Here is a 21,880-nt window from a genome sequence, read left to right as displayed (position 1 = left end):
CAGACACTATTAAAACCAGGGTCCCCAAACTTTGCACAGTGACTTCACATTTTTCAAACCAACATGAAGTATGTTCTCAAACTTCCCTTTCTAGCTTAGTTTTTTACTTGTATGAAACAAATATATAAGGTATAGTATAAAATGATGTTGTCCATGTATTCAAAAGGGCGTGATACCATTCAATATTCATGTGATTTATCTCTGACTCTCAAACTGAAAATTGCACTTATTTATATTTGCTCAAACTGACTATGCAAACTCATGTAAACAAGCCTGTTGTCTTGGATGAGACAGTTTCTCTCTGTTTAATTACCATAGGAACTACCATAGGAAAGCCCTTCATCAACTGAGGCAGTCACTCAATAGCTCAGGTACAAGCAGTTTCCTAATGACAAAGGTCCCTGGCAAGGTACTGGCAGCTCATTGTCACTTACAGAATTTGTCCTGTGCAGAACAGTCACTGGTTGCTTGATCAAGTCCCTATTCACAATGAACCTGAGAAGGGCATGAGAAATTTCTAAACTCTTCCATACAAGGTCCGATAGTACATCTGTAAAGATACTATACATTCCTTTAGTGCAACATTTATTAAACTTGTTGATTTCAAGACTTGGGGGTCCAACCTTTATTTCTGGTTCCCATCAGCCCATAGCAAGGTTACAGATATAGCAATATGAACTTGTATTTCTAATTAGTTAAGGATAAATTAATCATTTTAATTCTTTATTTGAATAACAGCAGTAAGATGGATCTCATGAAAAGTTTGATCATTGACCTTTACAATAATGACACATAGGGATATTTGTAGTGTTTTGTTGCCTCCGTAAAGGCAAGGCAGGCAAACAAAACACTTTTAGCCAACCCCCATTTACAATGAATGGAATTTACTGCAGTTGCAACTTATCCTGGTGGACAACAGGTGCATATAGCTCAATAATGTGTGCCCATGCATCTTATAGTAGTATATTGTTGTTACTAGACAGTATAAGGCTCTTGTGTTGTTTTTCCCATTTACTGTTGGGGTGATTTGTAGCGTTTTGTCCCCCCTTGCATGGAGGGATAAATCACTGGGGCAACAGAACTCTACAAATCACTGCTGGTGCCTTTACCTTTATAACTTACCTTTGTCAGGAGCAGGTTAATGAAACATGTTTTTTTTTTTTGTTCTTTTCCTGCAAACACACCAAAGATCACCCAGGCTTAGAAATGCCTGTGCCCATAACGAGAGACTGTATTGTTCTAAATCATACGGCTATACATTAGCGTTTTGCATTTGTATGTTGCTTTTGTGTGTGATGCCCTAACTGGCCTGCAATTTATTAATGCTGCCTAATGAACTAGAAATGTGGATAATAGCTAAGCCATTTAAAAATAGCTGAAGTGCTGCACATCAAACTTACGTTTCAAGATTTTTTCAAGCCTACTTCATTATGCTTTTAGTGTCAAATTGGACCATGCCAATTACATAGTGAATGCCACTCTCCTCAGAGACTGAGCTTTCAACCTGACTCCATTTCACTTTGGACAACTCACTTTGTCACTGTGTACTGAATTAGATTGCATACTCCTCAGGGTAAAAACATATCCTATGACTGCTATTATTCTTTATCTCCGTCTGCGTGCAGTATCAAGCTATCATTGCATTGCCTCGCTGTTGTGGCTGCTGTTTCCTTGTGCTCCTCACTTCTCATTGATTCCAAATTAGTAGGAACTGACGTGGGGCATCCATCATATGTTAGCAAGGCTATTATGTGCATGAGGACCACTCACATAGTAAATATTTGCCTCCCACAGAGAGATACATCCGATGGCAGCATGCTAGTAACTGGTCTTTCATGGCTGATGAGCTTGTCGCATATTGACAGATTTTTAATATCTGTTTCAGTAGGTTTTAATTCTTTTGAGTTATTACATACAGTAAAATATATTTAGGCCCTGGTACATTAGTGTTTTTATGGGGCTTGCACGAAAATAAGCAGGATCAAACAATTCTATGATAACAACGCAATCCTCATAACAAAGAATGAAATTTGTAAGGTCTGTAGTACAGGTACGGGACCTGTTATCCAGAATGCTGGGGACCTGGGGTATTCTTTATAAAGGATCTTTCTGTAATTTGTATCTCCAAAACTTAAGTCTGCTAAAAAATCATTTAAATATTGAATAAACCCAATATAATTGTTTTGCCTCCATAAGGATTACTTATATCTTAGTTGGTATCAAGCACAGGGTACTGTTTTACTGCAGAGAAAAAAGAAATAATTTTTCAAACATAGAATTTTTTGCTTATAATGGAGTCAATTGGAGGTGGTCTTTAATTCCAAACTTTCTGGATAACGGGGTAACAGATAACGGATCCCATACCTGTGGTAGGTTATTCAAAATCATTGGCAAAATGTTTCTGGTAATGCCCCCCATAGCGATCAGCAGCTAGTTTTTTGAATGGTCTAGTAGTTTATTTAGAATAACAGCAACACGTCATTGCCTTAAAACTGTCACTATGTCTGTGCATCACCTCCCAAAATTCTATTTTTGGCAGATTTGAAGATCTGTCCATTGTACTGTATATTAATACAGTAGTGACAGGTAAGCTTGGGTTTGTGTATGTGTGTGTCTCCAGAAGTGGACTGATGGATTTTTAAGGCTGCATGCTACCATAACAGGTGTCTGTATAATTACTTTTATAACGGGGTGGGGAGATTTAGTCTTTAATGCCCTTGGCCTTCCCCTTCACTAATAGCCATGGAGCAGTTTACACTTCAGATTCCAACCTTATTGCCAAGGAAGCTATGATTCTTGCTGTGAAATATATTCCTTATTCTAGTAGAACAAAGTGGAACCCTTAAAAGCAATTTCCTTTTTCTTTAAATAACTTTCACCCCAAATGATAGGCTGAATTTCAAGGATCAACCGGTTAGTAAAACCTGATATTTGAGTTTTATTTTGATTAGTTGAAGTAGACTGTTCTTTCCAAATAAAGATGCTCTTCTTAAATTTACCCATCCAGTGCCAAATGTTTAGTAATAGTTAGCAGCTGTTATTGCTGCACACTAAACTTGCCTTTGACTTGTGAATTGACCCTGAAATTTAACTTTAAAAAAGGTATCAACCATAGCTGAATAGGATTCAGCTTCCATAACTGCCACCTTAACACTTTTTGCCTATTAAAGGGGGTCACCATAAGAAATAATTCCAGTTTTGTTTCGATTGTTGAATAAACTTCACTTACACTATATAAATTATTTAAATCTTTCTTCCTTCAGTCTTGAAACTTACAATCACATCAAGTAGGCAGGAGCCATTTTGTGGAAACTGTTATTAAGACTGTTTTGTATCACCCCAAAATCTTTTTTATGTGCCAGAATGGGGAACTGATGCCCATGCAATGGCTAAACAATTAGATGGTGAGGAGGAAGGGGGAAGTGAGGATGGCAGTGACATCTTGGAAAGTGAAAATAATTGTCTGCCCTGCCTCTATATCCAAGGCACAGAGGCACAGCAGGCAATATATGGTTGACAGTGGGGATTTTTAAATAGTTTTATAATGGGTATGGATGTTAATAAAAAAAGGAATTTGGGTTTCATTCTTAATTTTAAAAGGACTTTCCTGTATGGGTGACAGGTCCCTTTTAAAAGTCGGACGGGGGGACAGCAGGGCATATATAAATAAAATAAATCTGCTGGGAAGCAAGTCACTGAAATATGTTGCAATGATTTTGAAGGTATGTTGTATATTTTTGTTTTTTTTTTCCAAAGGTGAGATTTTTGTAACATCTTCCCATATACAATGGCTGTTGTTCAGAGATTTTTAATTTATCAAGTTTAAAGTGTTTAATGCATATTTTCTTGCCTGTCTTTTAAAAATAGGCTGTCTGGACCTCATAAACGCCTGAAATCAATCACACTTCCAGTGCATTAGTTCCTAAGCATATAAGACATGGCAAATGTGTGTGTTCTCCTTGAGCACTTGACCAACTCCACAATATACTAACAAGGCCAGCATCTGTTAGGCCGGCATGTGATTGATCGTACAATATAAAAATTGTAAGATCACAAACAGGGCTCTGTGCTTGTTACCTGCCTATTGAATTAAATCCCACTGCATATGTCTGTTTTTGTCCTCTAACCACCTTATTTATATCCTTTTTTTTTTAATTTAATTTTTTATTTTGTAACCTTTGCCACAAATACCTTATGCTTTAAACAACAGTAGGAAACCTCACTGGTAGACAACGCACCAGATATTTGTCTAACTGGCCAGTTGGTATAAGTGCCAATAAGCTGCTAACTTGGAAAGACCATATATGGCGACCTTTGTGCTTTTGTTCCATCCATAGGAGAATGAATTTTTTTTCCCTAAAATTGCCAAAAATGTGGCCATCTTTAAAGGAAATCTATACCCTTAGAATTAATACTTAAAGGGGAACTATCATGGCAATCTGCTTAACTTGGCTCAGCTTGTGTTCTGAGCAGAGAGGAGTGGGAGTGATCTAACTATTCTTGATTGACATCTATAGCCCTTCTTTCCTATCTTATAGAAAACCTGGAAAAGACTTTGAAAAAGCTCTAAAAATTCAACCCAATTCAACCTTACATTAGTGACTAACAAACACCTGTAACATTATACTTTATTTGAGAGACATAGAGATGTGTCTGTGAATCCAACATACGGTAATCTATGTGCCTGTACACACACAGTTGCTTTTGCAGAGGTCTGTAATATTGCTGCAATAGATGTGTCACCAGTTTGGAGGACGTCTCATTTATTTACTCTTTAGTTACACCTGTATCTGGCTATTGAAGTAAGATTTGTATCTGCATGTGTAAATTGCAGGAGGGTGAATGGCAGCAAATCTAAAGCTGGCCATACACACACCGATGATATCGTACGAGACGAGGCGAGCGATATCGCAAAAGGCTGTGGATACTGGTCGACTTGTCGCTCGGCCAGGTTAAAAGATTTTGATCGGGCACCATTGAAGGCGCCTGAGCAAAATTTACGTTCAGGGCTGAATTGGCAGAAGGAGGTACAACTCCTATTTCTACTATTTTCTACTCCTGTTTCTACCTCCATATATGACGATTCAGCCCTGAACTTCAGTGGAGGGTGGGAACGATAATTGAACGAAAATTGCTACGTGTATGGCCACCTTAAGCCTGTTGGTGAGCAGCACAAAACCCAAATGCAAAAGGGCCCGAAGTGCGGTGTATATGTGGATATAAATGGTATAAACAATAAGATGCTTTACTGTTATATGTAGAATTGCATCTTCATCAGCACCCACCAGACTCCATTCCTTTATTTCCCCTCTGCACGTGTTTGCTGTTGAGGGGTGTGGCCTCATGAAATGCCTCAGCAAATCAGCTTTCACTCTTCTCTGTCACTCACACATTTCTGCGTCACTTATGCAGGCCAGGGAGCCAGAGATTCTGGAGGGTGGGGGATGGCAGGCTGCTTCAATAATTAGCTTAAACGGTGCAAAATGTTTAAAAGCCATAAATTGTCAAAGTGTTTGTTTAGACTTTATATTTTCAATATTTTAAAAAAAATCATGATTGTTCTCCTTTAACCAACAGATTTTTATTATATAAAGTTGCCTATGAAAGAATCTTGCCAAACTGGAATATATATCAGTGTTTATTGCCCTTTTACATCCTTTCCCTTGATCCACCATTTTGGGCTGTGTGCTCCCTCAGAGATCACCTGACAGGAAATAATGCAGCTGTACTTGTAACAGGAAGTAGTGAGGGAGTAAAAGACAGAACTTTGTCCATTTGTTGGCTGATATGGCCTAGCAGTATGTGTGCCTTGGTTTGTTTGTATGCACCATGAATTGTATGATGACTTTGCACTTAAAGTGATACTGACACGAAAAAACAACTTTTTAAAATATAAATCTACATAAAAAGTTGCCTATAGGTCGTGTTGATCATTTTTTACTGATAGGGCTGCTCTTGTAAGTAATTGTTACTTGAAGTTCCAAAACCTGATTGTTTTATCAACCTGACTGTCCCTTCTCAGCCTGTCAGTTATAGCTTCTAATGCTAACGGCCTCCTGCTGCACAAATATGGCAGCCCCCTCATAGAAGAACATGGGGGATCAGATTGGGAATGTAAAAGCTTGGACAAATACTTTTATGGCAAAATTATAAATAGCATGCAAAGACAATGTTATGACAGATGTAAAAATGGTTTCATTTCTGGTGTCAGTATCTGTTTAAAATGGATATTTTCTATTTAGGAGTACCCAATGGCACATACTATTAAAAAAGAATATTTTTATGGAAATGGTTTATTTAGATGAAGCAGTGTTTTACATATGAGCTGTTTTGTGCAATATATTTTTATAGAGACCTGCATCAGGTGGGGGAATAAAACAATTAACCGAATAAAACTATTCCAATTTTATATGCAAGCCATATCGGCTGCTATCAGGGAAAAATTTCAAGGATTTTATGCTTTAAAACATTGGCTATTTTATTTTAATTGATGGTTTTTAGATCTCTCTTTTTATGGCGCTCATGACTTTGCAGGTATGCAAACCTTTTTTTTGGGAACATGCACCACTCTTACGTATCGTAAAACACTAGCCGATCTGTGGAAAACCTCTTGAACTGGAAGTGCTTGGCTCATGCCTCTGGGATTTTAATAGCACAGCTTATCCGCAGCAAAGAAAAACATTTACCACTAGATTTTCTTATTCCTGCTGCTTTGTTTTTTTGAATTCCATACAACATGTTCTCACTGTTGGCAGTCTTTCAGCAGACCCCATAATATTAATCATTGATTCTAGCAGCATGGGGCAGCTGAAATGTGGCCTCTGGCATCATCCTCTCCTTGGGAAAGAATCCAATTGGCCTCATGGCACAGTTAGAGCGAGTGACCTTACTGGTGACACAAAAGATCAAACTACAGGTTCTTAAGTGCTGTATTTACTCTTTAACCTGCAGCATCTCCAGCTCCCCGGTGGCCCTTGAAATTACACTTTTACAGGTCTGTCACTTGCCTCTATCTAATTTGATGCCGTTGTACAAAAGGTGGTGTGTTGTAATTAACCCATTCTGCGACAAACGGCTTATAGCCATATTGAAAGCAAAGCTAGCTACTGGAAGCATTATAAAATATAAACAAAATATATTTCAAATATATAAAAGAAAACAGTTTGGTTCCACTTACTTGTAATTCTGAGTGTGATGTTAGAAACTCATCTTTTCTCTCCATTAGCTTGTTTTGCCTGTGATTGAATAGTAATTATATCCTAGCTTCTTTACCAAAATTTGAGCAGGAAATGTGTTTTCAGGATACCTACCAGTGTAAGTGTGTCATACATTTGTTTAGAGAGGTTGGTAACTTATTTGTCTATTATTATTATTATTATTATTAATAAGAGGTATTTATAAAGGGGAAACATTCTGTGGCACTGTTCAAAGATAGTCAGCAACATATCAGCTATAAACTGACCATACACAAACAAATAATACAGAACACAGTTTCTTACAATCATTGCTTTTGACATGGTGGCCTGCTGATCAGTACCAATGTACTATGGTTGGTTCAGGAATTGGTCGTTAACACTTCATCTTCTGCAAATGCAATGTAGGGCTCCTTCATGTCCGCAAGTGCAGTGCCATATTTTTTCCCATAATGCAGTGTTTGCCCAAGAATTCTAGAAGTGTTGAAGTCGCAAGGGGGCATTGTCTGAGACACAATGGCAGCCAAAGTGTCAAAATGAACGCACTCACACTTCGCTATAAATTGAACGCAACTACACTGAATGTTTTCCCAAGTCCATTTGGTGTCATTTCTGGTGGATCTGCTTCCATACGTTTCTCTGTGTGCCTGCCTTAATGACTATGGCAACTCCCTGGTTGTGGGCACACAGAGCGGAGCAGATCGGAGGCCGGCCTGGAAAACGTTCGCTTTTGTGTACGGGAAAGCATGGCTGTGAGAAGAGGATGTATGTTTCGTCTGACCTCGCCCTAAAAGTTTATCTGAAATTTTAGTGTCTGGTTATCTCATTTTGTGTATTTAACTAATGAAGGTCCACATTGCACCAATCCATTTGCATTGGACAGAACATATTACTTGATTATAATTGGTTAATTTTCAATAAAACAAGGGCATTTTGAGTACCACTGTTCAAAATGCACATATGCCATTGGCCTAAAGGTTGAATGCCTGCAGTAATCCCCTTATCTGTGTCCCTTGTAGTCTCACTGGCACTAATCAGTTGTTGTTCTGCAGAAGGTAATTCACAATGAGCCTGTTTAGGTGACTCCAACCGCTTATGCAGTGCTTTGCTTCTCTTTGCCTGCCCATACTGTCAAATACCTGTCAGTGAGGCACCCATATGCAATCAACATGCATAATATAAATACACACAGATGCTTCAGTAAGAATTTATTTTTATTAAAATACTTATGATTAGATATAAACATTGATATGACAAAAAATTATACACAAGCAGCTCATGTTAAATCCCCTTTGAAGATAGAGATCGGCACTCTAGGCTTGCTCAGTGGTGTGCTTATTCATTGCTTTACTTATATGTAGGTTCAGCTGACAATTTGTCATAACCTTTATACGAACAAAACAAGCACCAAGAGAATAAACACACTGCTTTTACTGGCTGCCTTGTGGATTTTCTCCTACTTGTATTTGCTCTTTGCATCAGCAGAAGAAATATTTTCAGAGACTACATTACTCTTTGATAGTATCTGTGAGATTTTTGGGGGGGGGGGGAAGTGAATCTGTAACCCACTGGTCTTTCTATGGCAGCGTTTTTCAACCACTGTTCCGCGGCACACTAGTGTGCCGCGAGATGTTGCCTGGTGTGCCGTAGGCAGGGCACCAATGTACTAGGGGGGCACTGCTCTTGGCACCAATGTACTAGGGGGGCACTGCTGCTGGGCACCAATGTACTAGGGGGGCACTGCTGCTGGGCACCAATGTACTAGGGGGGCACTGCTCTTGGCACCAGTGTACTAGGGGGGCACTGCTGCTGGGCACAGAGTTAAATTTTTTAACATTTTCTAATGGTGGTGTGCCTCATGATTTTTTTCATGAAACAAGTGTGCCTTCACCCAAAAAAGGTTGAAAAACACTGTTCTATGGGTTGGTAACACCATAGAATCTTAAGGATGTAACTGGCAACTGTAGGACTGGCCCTCGTGTGTTCTGATATGCTGCTGAATGTGTGCGCGCCCTAATACCACAATGTGCGTGCTTGCTCACAGTGCTACTGACACCAATTTTAAATTAAAGGCCCTTTCTGTATGTATTCTTTGCTCAAGCAGGCTCAGTTTCTTTTTGTTCCTATCTGATGATCTGGTTATCGACTCCATGCCTGTTCCTTATTCCTGTCTTGACAACAATTCTGTTTAACCCTTTTCTGTACTGTGCGTTTGGATCAAACTTTTCCATGTTTAGGTTCTCTATGTAGAAAGTTTCAGGGTCCCAAAAGGGAGTTAGTAAGACCAGTCCTAGTGGGGCTCTCCTGCTCACTAAAGGGTGCAATCTCCTTGCAGTCCCAGGGTTCCTGCTTCACAAAACATGACAGCAATCCATAACAAAGCTCAGGAAATCCATTCTAGAGTTAAGGTGGCCTTAGGCCAATGACACACTGTACTGTCTCCCACCTTCTTTCCACCTGTGTTTTCTTCTCTAATGGAGATTAGCTGTTAGCTCTCCACTCATTTGCGTCTCTCAGAGCAGATTTTTCCGTTAAAGCATACATTTTTGTGCCCATACCTGTCAATGCAGAGACATGAAGGAGCAAGTGGGAACACATTGGCTTTTTTCCGTGTAACATTAGCCTATATTGGTTGATTATTTTAGGTATTTGACTGATCAACCCACAAGCCAAATAGAAGGTTATACAAGAGTATGGTCATTTTCAATTGTTCTGTTTGTTCTAGCATAGCAGCCATGAGTAGTGCAAGTGTTACAAGACTAGCAAGTGTTACAAGACTAGCATGTAGATATCAGATACCTGTGTTTTTTGGGGTTTATGGAATAAAAATAAGTGCAGGTGTTCTTAATATTGCTTGTATGGCATGTCTATCTGTGTAAGATGCTGTAGGGGCTTGACATTCAGAAAAAAAACATACAATTCATTGACTATGGGCATGGGATCTGAGCTCGGAGAGCTCTGAATTACTGTACTGCCATTGCCCATAGTGTCTTATTTAATTATTCTTATTGGTTTTTTTTTTTATATAGATTTGCTTTTTCTTGACCATAACTAAGCTGCATAAATCCATGTTGAAAATCATTGTGGGTTTTTTTTTTTTAAATAAATATAATAATATGTAAAAAATATTTTAGTAGCCACAGAAAGTATCATAAAAGCACAGGCCCCTAGCATTCCAGATTATAGATCCCATGCACTATGGCATCCTTTCAGCCTTTGAGGTCTTTGCCAAATATTTTGTTGTAGGCAACTGTGTGTGCCTTATTTTGAGGTAAAGTTGAAAATCATAGTTTTTACTTTTTTTTTTGCTTCCTTATAAAGCTCTTCCGTGTTTTTCTGCTGCAATTGTTCCAGTATTTACGCTGTAGATCAGTTAAGTGCTTTCATTGATTTATTTCTACTCAGGGACATAGTTAAAGGGATATGTGGTTTTCTATTGTTTAAACAGAAAGCTAAAATAAAATTCCACGTTAATGTGAGCTGGAGAGATGACAGCTTAAGAGCGGGGAGCCTGAACGCAGCCGGCCGCGTAACACAGATGTCTGAGGGAGTCATCTGCCAGCTATGCCTATCCCATGGAGATGCACTCTCCCTTGGTGAAAGCATTCGACACAGTACTGTCACTGATGCAAATGGCCCAGTGGAACAGGATGCAAATAGCCAGCACCCTGCTGTGCACCACTGCCCCATTAACGGCTGTGCCAGTGAGAGCCACAGAAAGAGTAGTACTTCCAGGCCTCTGGGGGCCAGAAAAGGTCAAGAAAAGATCTGCCATTTGAATTGGAAATTGTCTGGATGATAATTTTGGTTGAATACTGATACAGTGGGGATAAGGGCGAGGTGTTTAAGCAATATGTTTTCTTTTTCATTATATCGCACATATCAAGCTGCATTTTTCATACTGAAGAATGGTTCTGTGCAAATAAAGCTGGAGCTTTAAGCCTGTCATTGAATGTAAATTTGCCATTATTCTTTGTGCCATTTATAATACACTTCATTAGCAGGAAGTCAGTACACAGAGGGACCTGCAAAAGAACTAGTAGAAGATACAAAGTCCTTGTCCCACGAGCTTGCAATTTGCCAGACATGTTTCCTTTTAGCAGTCTATGAATTTGTGCAGGATGGGTTGGTTAAAAAAAGGCGACATAAGGGGAAAGTTCAATCTGCCACCATTATATGTAAAGAATACAGAGATTTGTTACAGTCCTTCAGAAATTATTAGCGCAACTGCTCTTTTGTCACAGGGGCGGGGAGCAATATGGGCATGTATATTAATAGCGGTGTAATTTAAACGAGAACAAATACTCTATGAATATAGACTGCCGTGCTTCCTTTTATTCAGCCCCTTTTATCTCTTTCCCTACCATAGTAATTGCTTGTTTTGTACTCATTTGGAATAGTGCTTTTAATGTGAACTGCTAGACAACATCTATGATGCCTAGATAATAAAATAATGAGTAAGAAGTACTCTTCTTATACAGAATATATTATGGTAGTTACCTTGTAGTACCTGCAGTAGTAGCCTTGTAGTAAAACCAGAGTAAGTTATGTTGGAATTACATGTTTCCTTGAATATCTGGAGGGATATATGTATGCATTTTCAACATATTTTCAAACATAAACTGTATTCTATAAAGTATTATTTTTATATAAGTATTTTTGAAAATCTAGAAACTGCGGGGTACAGTTGTTCCCTTTTGAATAAAAAACAAGCACAGTGACACTACTTCTTCAGTTGTGGCCAAATCAGCCATCAGACCATTTTGCAAGTGAAGGGGAGGTGCAGCCTTTATCTGAAGCAAGGACAGGGACACAATATGTTTTGTGCCTCTCTCTGGGGGCATATGAATGCAGATGAAGAATCCTCCCAGGCTTAGCATTCTTAAAGCAGTGTCAGAATAATGGATGTTGAGCACATGTCAAGCATTTGTTAATTTCTCTGTTATTTGGAGTTTATCTACCATGATCAATCTAGTAAACGAGTGCTTGGCTCCTGTGGCATGTGCCATTGAGATGGTGATTAGGCAGGCCGGCGGAGCCTTCTGGTTTCCATCTTTGCCAGGTAACTAGTTACGTATGAATAGCAATCGCTTTCCAATTAGAGACGGGTTTACAGTTTAAATTGGTGGAAATGTGTTTGGAGACTGCCACATTAACTTAATGCTGTCTAGCTAACAAAAGTTCTCCACTTGATTTTAATTCAGCACCTAACAAGGACGAAATGAACCCAGAATAATGCGATTAGGAAAGAGATAAATATGGATCTGTCCCTCTGCTGTTCTTAGTTTTAATGGGAAATAACTGTGTTTTGTTGGCAGAGACGTTTCTATAAAGATCGCTTCCAGTTTTTCCAGAATATGCACTCAGCAAGGATACTTATTAGGTTCTTAAAATGCCCCAGTAAAAAAATATATTTTGCTTTACATGTGAGTATGACTTTTTGAGTATAATACCATAATCCTGGACATTCCTATCTTTTATGTAGGTCTTTGGAAAAAGTGATTCTAAGAAATGTATTTATTCTATTACCATTAAATAGTCTGCAGTGTGTACAAGCAAATTATAATGTAAGCAGACAGCATAGGTAGAATATCTGGCACGCTTATCTGCACCCTGTTTACCTTTAGAAGAGCCAGACTCTTGCATTAAAAGGCCACTATACCTAAAGAGCAGAATGTTTAGGTTGCTCCCATAGTTGTAATTATAGTTATAAATACTAAGAAACTTCACAGACTAGCAATGCAGGGCCTGTGAGCTACTGTCTTTAGAGGTATGGTAAACCAAACAGAAGAATTCCACATTCAGAACACCCAAGTGTCACATAATAAGAGAAGAAAATATCGTTTTACTTGAATTACTTAATTTTGTGGTGTTTAAAAAATTAAGGTACAAGCATGAGACCTGTTATCCAGAAAACCCCAGGTCCCCAGTATTCTGGATAAGTGGTATTTTCGTAAGTTGGACTACTAAAAAATAATTTAAACAAAAGGACCCAATAGGATTGTTTTACCTCCAATAAAGATTAATTATATCTAATTAAGTACAAGGAACGGTTTTATTTTTACACAGAAAAAGGAAATCATTTTTAAAAATTTAAATTGTTGGCTTAAAATGGAGTCAATGGGCAATGGCCTTCCCGTATTTTGGAGCTTTCTGGATAATGGGTTTCCAGATAGCAGATCCCGTGCAGGTATGAGCATAAGAGTAAAGTGTATTACATATGACCAGTACTTTAACTAATATGAATAGCCTACTTGAACCCTCAACTGATTCATTTCATGGAGAATATGTCTCCAGGGCTGAAACAGTATCTTAAAGCAGGCAGAGCTAGTAAATTAAATCATCCCTCATGATCTCCATAGACCTCTGCCATCGAATAGAAACTGAACTTTTGTGACTATTGGAGGTCATTGCACAGTTATTCCATTTTGGCAACCTTAATATTGTTTAAAGGTGTCTTCAGATATGCTCGTAGTGTACTGAGATCTTCTCATCATTCTTCTGTGGAACTCCATATACAATGCCCTGAAAGGTGATATGATGGCAGATAATATTAATGCCTTTAAGAGTGGCTTTAATGACTTCTTGAGCAAGAATATTATCCAAAGCTATATTGATCTTAAGACTGGTGTTTTAGTATCTATAGTTTATACACGCATGCACTGGGGTTCATTTGGAAGGGTTGAACTTGACAGGCTTTTGTCTTTTTTCAAACCAAATTTACTGTGTAACAAACTATGTATAGTTCGTCTGGATCTTAGGCAGTGGGGGTGATATTAGTTAACATATGATGTGAGTTTTCTAAAGCAGATATTAAAGTGACTTCTCTTTGTTTATGGTAAGCTGAGCCTTCTCATATTTGTTTGTTGTTATTTACTTTAATTTGAAAAGAAAATCACACTATGGATTTTAATTTTCTGCAATAAAATAGCCCATTTAACACCAGATGATGTTAATATTGTTAAGAGTTGTAACTAAATGTTTCAACTGCAGAAAGTACCACTTAATAAATAATAACCAATCCACCATCCACTTCATGCTTTCTAAGAGTTCATGTTTCCCATTGTTTTCTTCAAATTCATCTATAAGATATTAATTATCATGTCACAACTGTCTGCTACAAAAATTCACTTGGACAACCTAATATCTTTCTAAAACTGATGTGAATGAGTAAAATACTGTCTTTATTTTTAATTTGCTGACCTGGAACCTGCATTAGGTATGTAATGTTATTTGATGTCATTAGTCACATCACCAGCCATATCTGTTATGAATACCCTTATGCTACCCTTGCCAACACCAATGTAGAAAAAATCTTATTGGTACTTGTTTTAGTAGACGGCATTTGTACTTAATTTTACTTTGACTGTTAATTTTTTTTTACTAATCATTCACATGAAACCATATTTTTCTTTTTCAACAAACTCAAGTGTTTGTTATGTTTATTTTCATGCAACTAAATGAATTCTCCTTACATTAAGGCAACTTATGGAAAGCTCCACACTTTTTCCTTTACATATGCCATCTTGTGGAGGAGGCTTCAGAACACCATTGGCACTGTACTGGGGATTAATCCAAACAGTTTGGATTGCAAAAATGCCACAAAACTGACCATTTTGGCACAGTTGGTTTTTGTGCCAATATTCATGTTTCATATGTAATAGTTGGCACAAATATGGTCCTGTTGCCAGATGGCTCATATTAAAAAGATTCCAATCCATCCTGATTCTCAGCCAAATTCTGTCATCCAAACAATGTGGATGACAGATTTGATAACTGACACTTAGATGAATGAGACAAATTGATTTATTATTTTTCCATAAATTATATGTCTTTAAAAACGTATCCATTTTGGGAAACTCCATGCAAGACTTTGAAATGTTGCAGTGAAAAATCTAAAAGGTCTTTTTCTGAAAAGGAATTAACTCTTAGTTGCTGCAGTTTGTTTTCAGTCCCTTCAGTGCTTTGGCCAGAGCTTTTTCCTTCTCATAGGTCAGCTGGTAGGGAATGTCCATGTAAAGAGATAGCAAGCAATAAGTTTTTTTTTTTTTTTGCAACCGATAACTGACAGTTCCATTTTTAAAGTTCATAGCATTAGCAGTTCTTAGCAAGTTTTCAATTGCTCTTCATTTTTTATGGTTTTGAAATGATTTTTTATTATTTTGAATTTCGCACTCTTTCCAGCTTTTAATTGAGGGTCATTGATCCCAAAAACCAGGAAACGATTGCTCTGTGAGGCTACAGTTTTATTGTTATTGTTATATTTGATTATGTATCTTTCTATTCAGGCCTCTCCTATTCATATTCTAATGTCTCATACCACTGCTTGGTTACTAGGGTAATTTTGACCCTAGCGACCAGATAGTTGCTAACATTCCAAACTGGAGAGTTGCTGAGCAAAAGCTAAATAATTAAAAAAACACTCAAAATAAAAAATAAAGACCAATTGAAAATTGTCTCAGGATATCACTCTCTACATCATACCAGAGGTGAACAGCCCCTTTGTAATTGCGCCTGCCTCTATCATCCTTAAAAGTGTATGCTAACTTTCCGGCAGCGGTTGTCATGGAAATTTCACATCACTCTGGGCATAACATGGGAAAGTTATGATTTTTAAGAATAGGGGCCAATTTGAACCATGGCACATAAAATAAGAGTTGAGTAGCACCTCATTTTTATGCAGCATTTCAGTATTCCAGGTCTAAATTGGTTTAAAATAGTGGCATTAACGGAACTTTACAAATATGCAATCCATCTCTATATTAGAGTCTCATAATGGGGCGTTCTCCTATATCTTGTTAATATTATTTTTATTTTAAGAAGGTGAGTGTTATGGGACTCTTTGCTGTTTTTTCTTGCTGAGTTGAGATTCACTATTTTATTCAGAATTTTTCAACAGACCAACTGCAGAGAAATATATAAAGGCCTTCCCTTAGGCTAATGTCAGACAAGGAGATTTCTTTGCCAGAATGCCCAAAACCACCAGTGCCACTGCCTGTTGAGTGTAATGAAAAACTGGTACATCTTTTTGTGTCTGTTTTAAATATTTATAAGCACTTCCAGAGTGTTCAAAGGGCTTCTTCCATTTGCACATATTTCTTTTACCCTCAAAGACAAATTATGCCCAATGCTAGCATAATATAAAATCCAGGAATTTATGACCTGTCTATTGTTTGTCAGTTTTACAATTCGAAGGCCAATGTCAGACGACATGGTGTTTCTGGTCAGCAGGGCTTTTCTCTGAAGGCTAAAAAACATTTGGTAGAGATACCACCTCATCTGACATTAGCCTTAGAATGTGGCATTGACAGAAAACAGGGAATTCATTAAAAAACTGAAGTTTATATCATGCTAACATTTCCCCTAATTTGCTTCTGGAGCTATGAGAATGGAGCCTTTTCAGCATTCTGAAGTTACCTATGAAAATAGTCACACCAACATGTAGTGCAGGCATGGGATCTGTTGTCCAGAATTCTGTGGACCTGAGGTTTTTCATATAAAAGGTCTTGTCATTATTTGGATCACCATACCTTAAGTTTTATTTAAAAAAAAAAAAAAAAATCACTTAAACATTGATTAAACCCAACAAGATTGTTTTGCTTCCAAAGCATCTTATTTGAGAGTAAGTACAAGGTACTGTTTTATTATTACAGAGAGAAAGGAAATCTTTTTAAAAAAATTATAATTATTTGATTAAAATGTCTATAGGAGATGGCCTTCCCAGACTTCTGAGCTTTCTGTATAAGGGGTTTCCGAATAACAGATCCCATACCTTTACCCCTTTTTAGCAGCAAAAGAGTTCATGTATTATCTACAGGTCTCCACCTCTACTTTTTCTGTTTCTTTTTAATGCCTGCCTCTGAGGAAGTTGGGCACTGAGATGAAAGGTGATATGTGGATTCTGCAGTCTAGTTTAGTTTCATTGACTTTCTCACCATGTCATCGATTCAGCAATATGTTGGTATAACATTATACCCATTGCAACATACCTCATTTATTAACATGTTTTCTAGGCTGGCACCTATGTGGTGGCAATTTATTGTCCACATTAATTTAATGCCAGTGGCACAACCTAATCTACACAGTCATGCAATAAATATATCCCTCTCCCTGGTGGATGTAATATACATTCTGGGAATTACTGATAGAATGGCCCTACTCAGTCCTGTATATATTGACCTGAGGGTTAGATGAACAAAAAATAAACAGGGTCATAAATATTGGTGAATTGGACCATAACTAAACAGTTTTCAGTCAACTTTCCTTGAATGTTGTGTTTGATACAATACATACATGGATTGCTAGCCCATGGCATTCTTAGTGCTTTTTATAAAAATTGTTAAGCATGCACATTAAAACATTAAGGCAGTGCTGTAAAAATTGATTTAATTAACCTGTTGTACATAATAAAGAGTAGTATAATCTGTAAATGCTTAATCTATTCAATTTTGTTAATAGTGCAGCTATGTACTTTTTGTCCACACACAGGTGCAAGTAATGTTAGAATTTTGGTTGGTGTGGCTATTAACTGACAATCTGTTCAGTCTAGACTAGTGATCCCCAACCAGTGGCTCTGGGGCAACATATTGCTCACCAACCCCTTGGATGTTGCTCTCAATGCTCCCAAACTAGGTATTTATTTTTGAATTCCAGACTTGGTGGCAAGTTTTGGTTAAATAAAAACAAGATTTACTACCACATAAAGCCTCCTGTAAGTTGATAGTGTGCATAGAGGCTACCCAATAGTCAATCTTAGCCCTTATTTGGCACCTTCATGGACTTTTATGATGCTTGCGTTGCAGTTCAAGTCTTTTTACATTTAACTGTGCCTCACAAGTACAAAAGGTTGGGGATCCCTGACTCTAGACCATAGCCTAGACCATTGGTTCCCACCCTGTGACTCTTGAGCAACATGTTGCTTCCCAACCCCTTGGATATTGCTCCCAGTGGCCTCAAAGCAGGTGCTTGGCTTGAAAACAAGTTTTGGCTGCATAAAAAACAGGTTTACTGACAAACAGAGCCTCCTGTAGGCTGCCAGTTCATATAGGGACTATCAAATAGCGAATAACAGCCCTTATTTGGCACCCCAGAAACATTTTTTATGCTTGTGTTCCTCCCCAACTCTTTTTTTACATTTGAGTTTGGCTCATGGGAAAAAAAAGGTTGAGGATCCCTGGTGGCTGGTGTAAAGTACAAGGCTTCCTTATGCCTCGGCCCCAACATCCTTTAAATAAGAAGAACAGATGGACAAAAATATCTTTCCGAAATCTGATACACACTTGTGATGTGTGGGTCAGGAATACCTCAACCTGCTCCTGACCCCAACCTGCAAAACCTTACCTCATACCTGACTGTAAACAACAAAATGTTGCGATTGCCTGCACCCAACCCATACCTGCGTCCATCATTCGATACACTACTTCTGCCTCTTGTTTCAAGAGGGAATCTCTTGGAAGCAGCGCACATCCTAGTCCAAACCACACCCAACCTAAACCTGCAATGGTCCCCCAAATTTTAAACCAAACCCACCCAACCCATGGGTCAACCTGCACATCAGTACTACACTCCCAGCCAATCAGTTTTTTTGAGCCTGGGGTTAAGGGGATAAAGTAGCTTGTCAAAGTAACAAGATATGTCCTATGCAAGGGTCTTGGTACAGCCAAGTGACTTACCAAAGTTCACCTACAATTAACTTTCTCTATGTTGTAGGATAAGACAATAGTTATCTAAACTTCTCTATTTGGCTTAACTTTTTACCCCTATCCAGTCTTACTTACTGTGCCCTTGCTGGGTGCAAGGCAAACACTAGAATATAATTTTTTGTGATTAAAAACAAATAAAATGACGTTCAAATAATTGTGTTGTTACTGGGCAGGGAATGGGCGCTGGGCATTATGGTTGTCCAACATTTCTGTCTCTTTAGCTTACCTGTTCCTAGACTGCAATGTTATAAAAATATTTTTAACAGAGAAGCCTGTGGTTAACTACTGTTCTATGTTGATGATCATTTTAGAGCACTTTTATATTTGGCTTAATGTAAATGTTGGCAACTGGAAAGTAGATTGGATGATAAAAATCAAAACTTCAAAAAATCACCATTCTGGAGGACAGAGCTACATTAAACTTATGGTCAAGGTGATCAAACACTGAACAAAGCATTTTGTTTAGCAGTGGGAAACTGAATGACAGACATATTTGTAATGCACCCTACTTAGTATAGGTACCTGCCAAACCTTTTTTGATCATCCAGCAAATTATCTTATATTGCTGGATTTTTAGAGACGGGTATATTTCAGTTTTGGCAGTGTTCGCTGATATTTCCTTTTCTATGGACTGATTTCTGCACATCCATTGTATAAGCCTTTGTGCTGTCTTTCCATTTAAAGCATCTGAACTGATGTCACTATATGCATGACTATTTTATTTCACTTTTACCATTATTTGCCTCCAGAATGTTGTACCTTCAATGGGGTTTCCCAGTATCTTATAGCAAGTCTTTTTAATAATATTACTCCAGGAGGGGTTGCAAAGGGATCAGGAATGGAGCAAGTTTCACCGTTGATAAGCTTCTCTGTGACCACCATCCATATTTATCGCAATACATTTCCACGCTCCATTGCTCCTTTTGATTCCCGTCCCATACCAAGCCTGACAGAGCACTCGTGCCCCCAAGAAGACAGTTCTGCACTCCTACGCACATTTGCTACACGGCTATGCTAAATACTGAAACAGCATGAGGCACATGTCATTAACAGTAATTAACTTAATGAAAGCCACCTGGCTTAAAAAAATAATTAATTGTGTGTAAATAATAAAGTTAGGATGTAATTTATAGGTTTCTAAATCTGATTTAGCATATAGTCCCAACAGGATTCACTTTAAAACATTCCTGAAATTGGTAATGGACACAAGGTTGTATTTAAGTATAAACACTAGTTACACATGGCTTGTTGTAGGAAAAATACAGCCAACAAGGTTTCAGAGCCTTAGTTGATGGACATCAGCTACAGATGAGCTATATGTTACGTGTGCTTCTCTTCTAAGCTTAACAGCAACGTCTCCATCTATTCCAGTTATACCAATATTTTGAGAGTTATGCTGCAAATATATGAACGATAGTGCTACTGTTACAAAAGGGTTAATGGGTGTGAGAATTTCTTCTGTATGAAAGATTTGTTTGTGGCTATATATCAAAAAAGGGCATCTGGAGATACTTGCGATGTTACTGAATTTCAGTTCCCAGCCTATGACTGATATTTGTATAATAAAGCTGTTTATATATGTTATTTGACTGCTGTCTCATGTACCTAAAAGCTTCCTGAGATGCGTGGTTGTACAGGTATGGAACCTGTTATCCAGAATGCTCGGGACCTGGGGTTCTCCGGATAAGGGGTCTTTCTGTAATTTGGATCTCCATACCTTAAGTCTGCTAAAAAGTAATTTAAACATTAAATAAACTTCATAGGATTGTTTTGCCTCCAATATGGATTAATTATATCTTAACTGAGCTCAAGTACATGGTATTGTTTTATTGTTACAGAGAAAAATATTTTTTTTTTCAAAATTTTGTATAATTTGATGAAAATGGAGTCTGTTGGAGATGACCTTCCTGTGAATCAGAGCTTTGTGGATAACAGGTTTCCGCATAACGGGTCCCATACCTGGGTGGTACATGAACCAGATGGGTAAACCCTTTGGTGGCGCTACATCCTTCTCCACCATTACTGTTCCATGCCAGTCCTCATACCTGGAACATTTTGCTTCTTTATAATTCCTTTTATGAATAACTCTGTAATATTAAGCCTGGGTTGGAAAGGTATTTTACATTTAGTCCAGCAGTTTTATAGAATGGAAAATCAACCCCATCCTGTGTTACGACAGCACTTGCTTAGTTTATTCCTGTATTTGTTTGGGTTGCATATTTAAATGCGGTCTATGTTAATCAATTGTCTATAACCCTGCTATTGTGTTGTGTTTGCAAATGACAGGCCTTCTCGACCAAAAAATGTTAATTATTCATTCTGCCTGGCTGTACTGTAAAAGCAGATTTATTGGAACAGTAATTTGTTTTAGTTGCATGCGCTAGGAAAATAGATCAAAAGTAATGAATTGTGTTTTAAGGCAGGGTGAGGTAGAGATATCCACAGAGGACAATTGAGAACAGTAACAGTCATTTTTATCGATCGCCACGAGAAGTTGGAGACTGCACTAACTGTCCCATGTCTCGGCCTTAACCTATTAGCGGCTGGAGTTAGGTAGCTGAATCCTGGGCCAGGTTTTGTGTTTGGGCTCTCGAATGTGTTAACCATGGATGGGGCTGAGAAAAGAACAAGCTTCAAATTAAATGCAGACTGTGGGCAAATTCCTGTTGGAGGAGCTGCTTTCCGTATTGCTTCCCTGCCAGGTGCCTGACGCTGAGTTGAGTGCTGGATGGATGAAGCCTTGAAAATGACTGATTCCAAGGGAGAGCAGCCCTCCTGCTGGGAAAGTTTCTATTTTCAAAGATCCGTCAGTTTCACTGGGAATGTTAGAGTCCCATATGCCGCCGCTGACACTGAGTTAAGCCACCCCTCCCCAGATTCCACCCCTCCCATGCTACCCCTTAATAAGAGACAGCTACCAAAGAGGTTTCCCTTGCTGCTCACAAAATGAATTTCAATATGTTGCCAATGAGCTAAGCGGCATGT

General features: G+C 38.2%; 1 protein-coding gene across 6 annotated transcripts in view; it reads left to right on the top strand.

Annotated features, from left to right (window-relative positions):
• Window positions 1-21,880, top strand: part of c15orf41 (chromosome 15 open reading frame 41) — a 150,249-nt gene that overhangs the window by 6,080 nt on the left and 122,289 nt on the right. The gene's annotated exons all lie outside the window — the stretch shown is intronic.

The sequence above is a fragment of the Xenopus tropicalis genome, chromosome 8 (genome assembly GCF_000004195.4).
Source record: "Xenopus tropicalis strain Nigerian chromosome 8, UCB_Xtro_10.0, whole genome shotgun sequence".
Lineage (NCBI taxonomy): Eukaryota > Metazoa > Chordata > Amphibia > Anura > Pipidae > Xenopus > Xenopus tropicalis.
This window is presented reverse-complemented; position numbering and strand designations above follow the sequence as displayed.